Source organism: Cherax quadricarinatus, chromosome 39 (genome assembly GCF_038502225.1).
Source record: "Cherax quadricarinatus isolate ZL_2023a chromosome 39, ASM3850222v1, whole genome shotgun sequence".
Classification (NCBI taxonomy): domain Eukaryota; kingdom Metazoa; phylum Arthropoda; class Malacostraca; order Decapoda; family Parastacidae; genus Cherax; species Cherax quadricarinatus.
In genome coordinates this window covers 27,481,977-27,494,263 of record NC_091330.1, presented here as the reverse complement: position 1 = coordinate 27,494,263, position 12,287 = coordinate 27,481,977, and the positions used below count along the sequence as shown (strand labels likewise).

At 39.3% G+C, this 12,287-nt stretch overlaps 1 protein-coding gene across 5 annotated transcripts in view; it reads right to left on the bottom strand.

Moving 5' to 3' along the window:
• The window catches only part of LOC128696401 (protein turtle-like), a 1,392,149-nt gene that overhangs the window by 145,943 nt on the left and 1,233,919 nt on the right, over positions 1-12,287 (bottom strand). The gene's annotated exons all lie outside the window — the stretch shown is intronic.

Here is a 12,287-nt window from a genome sequence, read left to right as displayed (position 1 = left end):
ACTTAATATATGTTAGTGTAAACTTGTTATCTAGTGTTTGTATGCATTTATAAGTGGAAAAAAAGGGTGTTCCACTTTACGGCGATTTCCGCTTTACGGCGCTAGCCTGGAACCTAACCCGCCGTATAAGTGGGGCCTTCCTGTATACATTCACTGAATTTAACACAATTATAGCAAAAACACTAGTATTATCATATTGTTTACAAAACTTGTTTACACAATATAAAAAATTGTTTATTACTATTGTTCTATAATATATATACATATGTAGAATGAAAGGGGGTAAGGCAGCTGGGATTGATGGGATAAAGATAGAAATGTTAAAAGCAGGTGGGGATATAGTTTTGGAGTGGTTGGTGCTATTATTTAATAAATGTTTGGAAGAGGGTAAGGTACCTAGGGATTGGCAGAGAGCATGCATAGTTCCTTTGTATAAAGGCAAAGGGGATAAAAGAGAGTGCAAAAATTATAGGGGAATAAGTCTGTTGAGTATACTTGGTAAACTGTATGGTAGAGCTATTATTGAAAGAATTAAGAGTAAGACGGAGAATAGGATAGCAGATGAACAAAAAGGCTTTAGGAAAGGTAGGGGGTGTGTAAACCAAGTGTTTACAATGAAACATATAGGTGAACAGTATTTAGATAAGGGTAAAGAGGTTTTTGTGGCATTTATCGATTTAGAAAAGGCATATGAAAGGGTGGATAGGAGGGCAATGTGGCAGATGTTGCAGGTGTATGGTATAAGAGGTAGGTTACTGAAAGAAGTGAAAAGTTTTTACGAGGATAGTGAGGCTCAGGTTAGAGTATGTAGGAGAAAGGGAGATTATTTCCCAGTAAAAGCAGGCCTTAGGCAAGGATGTGTGATGTCACTGTGGGTGTTCAATATATTTATAGATGGGGTTGTAAGAGAAGCGATTGCTAGGGTCTTGGCAAGAGGTGTGGAGTTAAAAGATAAAGAATCAAACACAAAGTGGGAGTTGTCACAATTGCTCTTTGCTGAGGACACGGTGCTTTTGGGAGATTCTGAAGAGAAGTTGCAGAGGTTGGTGGATGAATTTGGTAGGGTACGTACAAGAAGAAAATTAAAAGTGAATATAGGAAAGAGTAAGGTTATGAGGATAACAAAAAGATTAGGTGATGAAAGACTGGATATCAGATTGGAGGGAGAGAGTATGGAGGTGAATGTATTCAAATATTTAGGAGTGGATGTGTCAGCAGATGGGTCTATGAAGGATGAAGTGAATCACAGAATTGATGAAGGGAAAAGGGTGAGTGGTGCACTTAGGAGTCTGTGGAGACAAAGAACTTTGTCTGTGGAAGCAAAAAGGGGAATGTATGAGAGTATAGATGTACCAACACTCTTGTATGGGTGTGAAGCATGGGTGATGAATGCTGCAACGAAGAGAACGCTGGAGGAAGTGGAGATGTAATCTCTGAGGGCAACGTGTGGTGTGAATATAATGCAGAGAATTCGTAGTTCGGAAATTAGGAGAAGGTGTGGGATTACCAAAACAATTATCCAGAGAGCTGAGGAGGGGTTGTTGAGGTGGTTCGGACATGTAGAGAGAATGGAACAAAACAGAATGACTTCAAGAGTGTATAAATCTGTAGTGGAGGGAAGGCGGGGTAGGGGTCGGCCTAGGAAGGGTTGGAGGGAGGGGGTAAAGGAGGATTTGTGTGCAAGGGGCTTGGACTTCCAGCAAGCATGCATGAGCATATTTGATAGGAGTGAATGGAGACGAAAGGTTTTTAATACTTGATGTGCTGTTGGAGTGTGAGCAAAGTAACATTTATGAAGGGATTCAGGGAAACCGGCAAGCCGGACTTGAGTCCTGGAGATAGGAAGTGCAGTGTCTACACTCTGAAGGAGGGGTGTTAATGTTGCAGTTTTATAACTGTAGTGTAAAGCACCCCTCTGGCAAGAAAGTGATGGAGTGAATGATGATGAAAGTTTTTCTTTTTCGGGCCACCGTGCCCTGGTGGGAATCGGCCAATGTGTTAATAAAAAAAAATATGTACAATCACTGGACACTTTCCTAGAACTGCTGCAGCTTGTGGAATTCTTTGAAACATGGGTGTATGCACAATGTTGTGTTACACTCCTCACACATAAAACGAGTGTCTCTGCATTTTTGTGGGCATTTTGTGGTATGTGCACAGACGTACGTAACACCTCTTCTGAGCATTTTTCTTGAAAGTAGTAGGAGGCAATGGTATGGGGTAGTGATCACCAGGCCTCAGATGAGAGGGCACGTGTTGATAATTTCATGGGTGCTGGTCTATTTCAAGTGTTGTTCCTTGGTACTTGAATATTATTTGTCTGATAACTGACAAACAAAATTCACCATATTTGGGTTTGTTGTTGGTCTTCAACTTGTACATATTATAAGCATTCAGCATGGAAATGTCAAGAAGGTGGAAAAAGAGTTTTATGTACCATTTATAACTCTTGCGAACACAATCAGCAAATCCAATCTGCATGTCACATGTCCACTAAGTGCATATTGAGGTTGTAGTCCACTGATGTCAACAATGTGACGTCACGTTTGTCATGCCACCAAAATGCCATGATGTCATTGGCAGCAAACACCTGCACCTCTACAAGTGCCTGAGTTGATCCTGGGCATATGCTTATGATTTCCACACACTGTGCCACACACATCTGTCATGTTCACTCGCAAGAAATCACTGAGTAAGGGACTTGTGTACCAGTTATCGGTATATAATATATGCCCCTTACCAAGATATGGTTCCATCATTGTTCTAACCACATCACCAGAGATACCCAATAACTTCCTGGTATCTTGCAATGTATTACTGCCAGTGTACACAATTATATCCAAACCCAGACTACTTTTGCAATCACACAGTACAAATAACTTTACAACAAAGCATTTCCTCTTGCTTGGTATGTACTGCTTGAATGACAGTCTGCCTTTGAACAAAATCAAAGACTCATCATTAACAATCTTCCTGAAGGGATAAAAATATATATAGCACTTTTGTTTCAGAAACAAACACATTCCTGATCTTATATGACCTGTCACTTCTGTCAGGCCTTGTTTTGTCTGAGAAGTGTAGCATGCGTAATAGTAGCACAAATCTATTCACTGGTATAATGTCACCAAAAGCTGGGGTTGAAATCAGGCGGTCTGTCGACCAGTATGTGTTGAAACTGTGCTTATACACATGTGGCATAAGCATCATTTTGGCAAAGAACAGATACATCTCTGCCACAGCTGTCCTTCCACTAGTGTAGGCATGATCTTGGTGAAAGAATTGTTTGCCATGGTGTCCTCAAAGTATGTATTGCTTTCCCTGACAATAATGTCCATCAGGGGTTCATCGAAGAATAAATGAAAGCATTCCAGTTCAGTGGCATTGTTCCCAAGTGTACATGATGGCTGTATTCCACTTTGTATTTCATCAAAGTGATGGGGCTTGGGAATAAAACTGTCATCTTGCTGCCAATCCCAGATGCGGTCTGCTGGTGGGTATTTGATATTTACAGGTTGTGGTTGTGGATGTTGTGGGAGTGTGGGGTAGGTTGAGGGTGTTTGTGGCTGTGCTGAGTTAGCAGCGTAGGTAGTAGTGTGGCCCTCTGCTGGTGCCACATGACTCATGCCACCACCAGCATCACCACCTGCTGCCCCACTCACATTATTCATCCCCATTGTGACAGTATCGACATCTTCACTATCAGTTCTTGGTGTAGGGCCATGGGATGTACTCCAAAATTTACTCCTTCCCCTTGGAACAACATATGACACACAACCAGAATGCATGCTGCGTTGTACATACTGCCACTTCACTGGAGAATATTTACCCTCACTGTCACAATTAGAACTGCTTTTAATAGATTGGAAATCACTATCATTATCACTTTCACTGCTCACATCTGAGTTTTATACATGGCAAAACAGTTTCCTCTTTCGTACTGGTACAGGTGAACATGAATGAGACGGCCCAGCACCAGAGGTGGAAGGGTGTGGGCCATCTCGATTTTCATCACTATTTACGTTATCCTGGTCTCTGCTTTGTCACACCCTCTCCAAAACCATGAAATTCACTTTCACTGGCACTTTCATCACTGTTAGAGCTATCACTTGGGAACAAAAGACCTCCAATCCGTTGAGGAGGTACAATGGACCCCCGCCCAATGGCGGCATCAAGTAACGGAAAATTCGTCTAACGGCACTCTTTGGCATAAAAAATGGCTCTACCAATGGCGAAAAACTCGTCTAATGGCGTTCGTCCGGAACGTGTCTATGCGGTGGGAGCGCGGCCTGAGTGGACCCAGCCACTCCAAGACTCAGTGTGCCATTGTTGACAAGCTGTTGCGGTTGCTTCCACGTGTACCTACCATATATTTTGGATTATTCCAGTGTTTTTAATGCTTGTAACTGCTAAATAAGCCACCATGGGCCCCAAGAAAGCTTCTAGTGCCAAACCTGTCAGAAATACGATGGAAATGAAGAAAGAGATACATGTAATTGAAAAATATGAAAGTGGAGTGCATATGTCTGAGTTGGAAGGGCATTACAACAAACCCCATTCAACCATCAGTACTATCTTGGTGAACAGAAAGGCAATCAAGGAAGCTGTTGTTGTGAAAGATGCAAGTATGTTTTCAAAAGGGAGACTGCAAATTAAAGAGGTAGAGAGACTGTTATTGGTACGGATAAATGAAAAACAATTACCAGGAGATAGTGTTTCTCAGTTGCATGATGATCTCATTAAGAAAATGCCTCCAAATAGTGATGATATTGATGAATTTAAGGCCAGCAAAGGCTGGTTTGAGAGATTTAAGAATTGTAGTGGCATACACAGTGTGGTAAGGCATGGTGAGGCTGGCAGTTCAGACAACAAAAGCGGCTGAAAAATATGTGAAGGACTTTAAGGAATACACAGAGACTGAAAACTTAAAACCTGAACAAGTGTTTAATTGTGACAAAACAGGCCTGTTTTAGAAGAAAATGCCAAACAGGACCTACATTACTCAGGAGGAAAAGGCACTCCCAGGACATAAGCCTATGAAAGACAGGCTGATATTAATGTTGCGTAGTAATGCTAGTGGTGATTGCAAAGTGAAGCCTTTATTGGTGTATCACTCTGAAACTCCCAGAGTGTTCAGGAAAAACAATATCATCAAGGGTAATTTGTGTGTGCTGTGGAGATCAAACAGTAAGGCATGGGTCACTAGGGAACTTTTCTTGGACTGGTTTTATGGTGTGTTTGGCCCCACTGTGACAAAATACCTCCAGGAAAAGAAATTGTCACTCAAGAGCCTCCTGGTAATAGACAATGCTCCTGCTCATCCTCATGACTTGCAAGAGGAAATTGCAGGGGAGTTTGGTTTCGTTAAGGTGAAATTTTTGCTTCCTAATACAACTCCTCTCCTCCAGCCCATGGACCAGCAGGTCATTTCAAACTTCAAAAAAAAAAAAAAAAAAAAATACACAAAAGCAGTTTTTCAAAAGTGCTTTGAAGTGACCTTAGACACTCAACTGACCCTAAGAGAGTTTTGGAAAGATCACTTCAACATCCTCAGTTGCATAAACCTTATAGGTAAGGCATGGGAGGGAGTGACCTTGAACTCTGCTTGGAGGAAACTGTGGCCACAATGTGTACAAGAGAGGGATTTTGAAGGGTTTGGGGCTAACCCTCAGGAACCTATGCCAGTAGTGGAAGCTAATGTGTCATTGGGGAAGTCCTTGGGGTTGGAGGTTTGCGGTGAGGATGTGGAAGAGTTGGTGCAGAACAATGAGGAAGAACTAACCACTGCAGACCTGCAAGAGCTTCAGGTGCAACAGCAACAGATCACATCTCAGGAATGTTCTTCAGGGCAGGAGGAAGAGAGACTGAGGAAGATGACTTCGTCAAGGATTAGGGAAATATGTTCAATGTTTACAAGGGTGCAAGCATTTATAGATGAATTTTATCCTGTCACAGAAATTGCAAGCCATATTGGCAACATGACACACTTGTGTCCCATTTTAAGGAAATCCTAAGGGCACATGAGAAACAGAGCTCTCTGGACAGATTTTTGGTGTGACAGGGGTCCAGTGACTCTCAAGCTGGTCCTAGTGGCACTAAAAAACCAAGAAGGGAGGTAACCTCACCAAAGGACATAGTACCTCAAGTCTTTATGGAAGGGGATTCCCCTTCCAAACAATAAAACACCTGTATCATCTTCCCTCCTACTGTCTCATCACTCAACAACAACTCCACAATAAAAGTAAGTGGCATTTAAGGATTGTTTATTTTGCATGTCCCATTCATTTTTGTGTAGGGAAATGTATATTTCATGTAAAGAAAAAAATATTTTCTTTAATACTTTTGGGTGTCTGGAACGGATTAATTCTATTTCCATTATTTCTTATGGGGAAAATTAATTTGACTAACGGCTAACTCTCTGGAACGGATTAATGCCATTGGTCGAGGGTCCACTGTACTTCTTACCGCGAGGCATGGTGAACAAGGACTACCAAGATAGCGTTCCCACAATGCACCACTGAGTCTCCAATTTTTTTCACAGGGTGCACACCCACCACACAGACCCATTCTCTCACATGTAGGCCTACCAGCTTTCTCCTGCTTGATTTGAGGCAACTAGAATTTATGCGTATTAATATGTCAAACACTGTGGTTCGTAAGATGTATATATATGACTGAAACAGTCAAAGGGTTAAGTACAGGTACACATAAGTATAATTATCAGAGTACATATAAAATATGCAAAAACTTTAAAACACTTGAAATTTTGGAAAGTTTCCAGACATTATAGAGAGATGTGCTCACGAAGAATGTAAACAAACTGGGTGGGGTGTGCCACATTAGAAAGATGGGGGAGCCATATAGCGAGTTCTGGTCATAATTTGAAATAGCCGTATTAGCAGAACGCCGTAAAGCGGGGCCTTACTGTATGTCTATTACTGTTGCAACACTCCATTTCTTCCACTACAAAAGGCTTACATAGATGAAAAGAGATGCCCAAGTGTTGCATACTTGTCTTTTTCATCACCTTATAGGTATTATATACCTTTTATCTAAGGAAGTTTTTATGCTCTGATATTATAATTACTTCACATATTCATATCTAATAAAGTTAGATATATTCAAAAAACTAATTTAAGTTGACCCATTGACTGCTTAGATGATAATCTTGTATGAGGCAATCAAATCAAATCAAATAAGTTTATTCTCTATAGAGATTACAATGCGAGGGTTTACATCTTATAGGATATTGTGTGGTTTACATATAATAAAATACTAATTACAGAAAGGGCCACTATCACACCTAGCATGACTAGGCATTTTGGGCAGACTAAGATTAATTCAAAACTCTATAATGGTAAAGATTATGGAGCAAATTGGCATTAAGGCTAAGTAACTGCATTACAATTCATAAATTTAGCAATGTGAATGGTTTTGTTTTGGTACAATACATAGTTTATATATTGGAGTATCACAGGAAAACTTATGACTAGTTAAGATTCATTAGGTAATAGTTGTATTATGTATTTCTATGTTTATAGTCAATTGGGTGAGTGTAAGTGCAAATTGTGGGGAATCACAGATATCGAGGGGAGGTCTAGGTTGTTTTTGTGTGTTTACCTGGAGAGAGTTCTGGGGGGGGGGTCAACGCCCCCGCGGCCTGGTCTGTGACTAGTGTATGATACAAGAGAATAGGCGGTTTTCATGTAGTGAGCTGATGGTGGGGTGTGTCAGGGAGGTAAGATGTTTTCTAATGGTAGTTTTGAAAGTGATGGATGTGTCTGCAGTTCTAGAGTTTTCAGGTAGGGAATTCCAGATTTTAGGCCCTTTCATGTACATTGAGATTTTGTATAGGCTTAGCCAGACACAGGGAATGTCATAGAGATGTTTCTGTCTGGGGTTATGCCTGTGGGTCTTGTCACAACTATCAAGAAAGTGTTTTAGGTCAGGGTTAATATTGGAATTTAAGGTTCTGTAAATGTAGGTTGCACAGTAGTAAGTGTGGATGTTCTGAACAGTGAGTAAGTTTAGATCTCTGAAGAGTGGGGGGGTGTTCCCTGGGATTGGATTGCGTGATTATTCTTACCGTGGCTTTTTGTTGGGTTATTATTGGCTTTAGGTGTGTTGATCTCCAAGCACAAATAGCACAGGTGAGGTAGGGATGACTGAATGGTATAGTGTGAGAAGGGCAGATTGTGGCACGTAGTAATGTATCTTGGGGAGGATCCCAACTGTTTTGGATACTTTTTTATGTGTTGGATGTGGGTGCTGAAATTCAGGTGCAGGCCTAGGAATTTGCCCTCATTATGTCTGGCAATAAGAGTGTTGTCGATTTTAGTGTTAAGTTGTGCAACACCTGCTCTGTTACTAAACATAATATAGAAGGTTTTGTCAGTGTTAAGTGTAAGCTTACTGGCTGTCATCCAAGTAGATATTTTGAGTAGCTCCTTATTAACAATGGTGTTGAAGGTGACAAGATTTGGGTGGGAGATGACATAAGTCATGTTGTCAGCAAAGAGAATGGGTCTCAGATGTTGTGATACGTTGGGAAGATCACTGATGTATAAGAGGAAGAGTAGGGGACCAAGGACACTTCCCTGTGGTACCCCAGTATCAAATGGTCATGTTGATGAGGTTGTGTCTTTAATGATGACATACTGATACCTATTAGCAAGGTAGGATTTGAAATATGCAAGTGCATGGCCTCTTATGCCATAATCAAGTTTGTGGAGTAGGGTGCCATGATCTACTGTGTCAAAAGTTTTTCTTAGGTCAATAAAAAGTCCTAATGGATATTCCTTATTTTCCAGTGCTGTAAAGCAGATCTAGCATTTTTACAATTGCATCATTAGTGCTTTTATTTTTTCTGAAGCCAAACTGGTAGGAATTGAGTATGTTTTGTGCTGTTATAAATGAATATAATCTCTTGTGCATGAGCTCCTCGAAGATTTTGGATAGCAATGGTAAGTTTGATATTGGCCTATAGTTGTTTACATCTATGGGGTCACCACCTTTATGTATTGGTGTAACCCTTGCTGTCTAGAGTAGTGTTGGGAAAGTGCTAGTTTCTAGTGACTTGTTAAAAAGTAATGAAATAGCATGTGAAAGGACATGGGCTTCTCGCTTGTACAATAATGGTAGGATGTGAGACAGATTCCCTAAATTATTTTTAAGTGACTTAATAATCATGGTGACTTCAGTGGGCTCAGTAGGTGCAAGATAGAAGGAGTTTGGGAAATTCTCATCTAAGTAATCACTTACACGGGTGCTGGCACCTGGGATTTTACTGGGGAGATTAGATCCTATGGTTGAGAAGAAGTCGTTTATCTTGTTAACTGTATCAATGGGATGCAGTGGTGTTTTGTTTGGTTTAGTTATGCCAATATTCTTGTTTTTTTCAGTTTGTGGGTTCCCAGAATCTGAATGTGTGTTTTCCAGGTCTTTTTTTATATCTCCTCTTGTTTCAGTGAATCTGCTGGAGTAGTACAATTGTTTGACTTTTTTTATTAGTTTTGTGAGAACTGATGAATAGTATTTAAGAACATCTTTGTGTATTAAGCCCTGTCTATATTGCTTTTCATATTGTTTCTTATCAATGGATTTCAGTGTGCTGCTAGTTAGCCATGGGCACCCGAGCCGTTTATTCATGATCTGTTTCGTTTTTATAGGACAATGTTTGTTGTATAGTCTAAGTAATTTATTCAGAAATGTGTGTGTGTCCAATTGTCAATACCATTGGCCTTGGAGAATTCCATAGGCCAAGCAATGTAGCTTTATGTCTGAGCAAGTTGCAAGCATTAGAATTAGTCTGCCTGAAATGTTCAGGCATGTTACTGGCTTTCTTTGTGCTTAATAACATTTTACAAAATGTAAATCACAAATGTAACATTTGCAAAGAAATAAAAATTTGTATTTGTAATTCTGAATAGACCACCAAGAAATGTTTTGAACATCCTGCACCCTGACATCTCATGGATGAAGAGAAATGTGGTCTGGTGGGTATTACCACCTAATACCCAGAAATAAATCCTGCACAGTGCTCTAACATCACATGATCAAAAAAATGTTTAAGTCAGTTAGGTATTGCCACCTATTGCCCAGAAGTAAATCAACATACAATGGACCCCCGCATAACGATTACCTCCGAATGCGGCCAATTATGTAAGTGTATTTATGTAAGTGCGTTTGTACGTGTATGTTTGGGGGTCTGAAATGGACTAATCTACTTCACAATATTCCTTATGGGAACAAATTCGGTCAGTACTGGCACCTGAACATACTTCTGGAGTGAAAAAATATCGTTAACCGGGGGTCCACTGTACAGGAGGGCCCCACTTATACGGCAGGTTAGGTTCCAGGCTACCGCCGTAAAGCGGAAATCGCCGTAAAGTGGAACACCCTTTTTTTCCACTTATAAATGCATACAAACACTAGATAACAAGGTTACACTAACATATATTAAGTTAGCAATAGAACCAGGCATCAAAAAACAATAAAAAAGTACAATACACACATAGTGCACTCATTACTTACCTTAAAATATTTATAGTCTTAATCTAGGGTGAGACAAGTAGTATTTATTGTAAGAAATCAAGTGTGGTACATATGGTAATAGCCAGGCTACCTTACCAGGCCACCCCACCCACACATACTATTCTATGATATTTAAGCATCCCAGAGCGATAAAATGTATATACAGTTCACTCATTACTTACCTTAAAATATTTGTAGTCTTAATGTAGGGTCAGGAGTAAGTAAATGAGATAAAACGAATAAATGAGAGAGAGAAAGAATGAGTACATGAGAGGGGGCAGGCGCAGAGTTATGTAAACAAACCAGGCGAAGGTAAGTTTTGTAAACAAACGAAGTGTACACATCTGGTTTGTGTACAAGTTACATTGTGTACAGGTTGTCTCTACATTGATACGGTAGAATTAATAAAGAAGAACACTCCCATTCTCATGTAACATCATTTTGAGAAGAAATGAAGCTCTGAGTGAAGGCAATGGAAATAAGTCACACTGACTTTTTTGGGTTATCCTAGGTTCTCTACACGTATGTTGTTATGTATGATAATCTATGTAACTGTATTTGTGTATACCTGAATAAACTTACTTACATACATACGAAAGGAATAATTTTCTACAGTTACCCCCAGTAACACATTTTCTCTTATGTTAGATTAGAGAAAATGTTATTCTTGCCGTCACTTGTACAAGTTATGTGGCTCCCACATCTTATATTTATGTTTATTTATTCTATTGTGGGGTGTATTTATCATCTTTTTATGTTATGTATCGTGTTTATTATATAATTTAAAAAAAAATATCATGGATGGATTAATGAAAATGTGTATATTAACGTAATATACGACATTTAATGAGACTCGGTGAGTATTGTTATTATCATTTCTAATATGGCGTCACTTGTGCAAGTCGTCTGCTACCACATCTCACATTTATGTTTATTTATTCTACTGTGGGGTGTATTTATCTTATTTATATGTTATGCATCGTGTTTATTATATAATTTTGAAAAAAATATCATGGATGGATTAATGAAAATGTGTATATTACCGTAATATACGACATTTAATGAGACTCGGTGAGTATTGTTATTATTATCATTTCTAATATGGCGTCACTTGTGCAAGTCGTCTGCTACCACATCTCACATTTATGTTTATTTATTCTACTGTGGGGTGTATTTATCTTATTTATATGTTATGCATCGTGTTTATTATATAATTTTGAAAAAAATATCATGGATGGATTAATGAAAATGTGTATATTAACGTAATATACGACATTTAAATGACTCGATGATTATTATTATCATTACTAATATGACGTCTGGAGACATAAGACACTTACCAATTTTAATGTGTACCTGCATGCCAGCACAGTATGTAAGTTTATTTAGGTACAGGTATACATAAGTATAATTATCAGAGTATATATAAAATATGAAATAACTTTTAAAAACATTTGAAATTTTGGAGTTTCCAGACAAAATGGAGAGACTTAGTGCTTACTGAGCTCACGGAGAATGTAAACAAACAGGGTGGGGCACGGTGACCGTATTAGAAAGTCAGGTGGGGGGAGCCGTATAGCGAGTTTTGGTCATAATTTGAAATGTCCGTATTAGCGGAACGCTGTAAAGTGAAACGCCGTAAAGCGGGGCCTTCCTGTATATCTATTTTTATGAAAGAAGTGCCCAACCATGTACATGGTCAGCCCTTTAAAAAAATTAAATACTATACCTAGTAATAATGTTTTCAACAATATTAT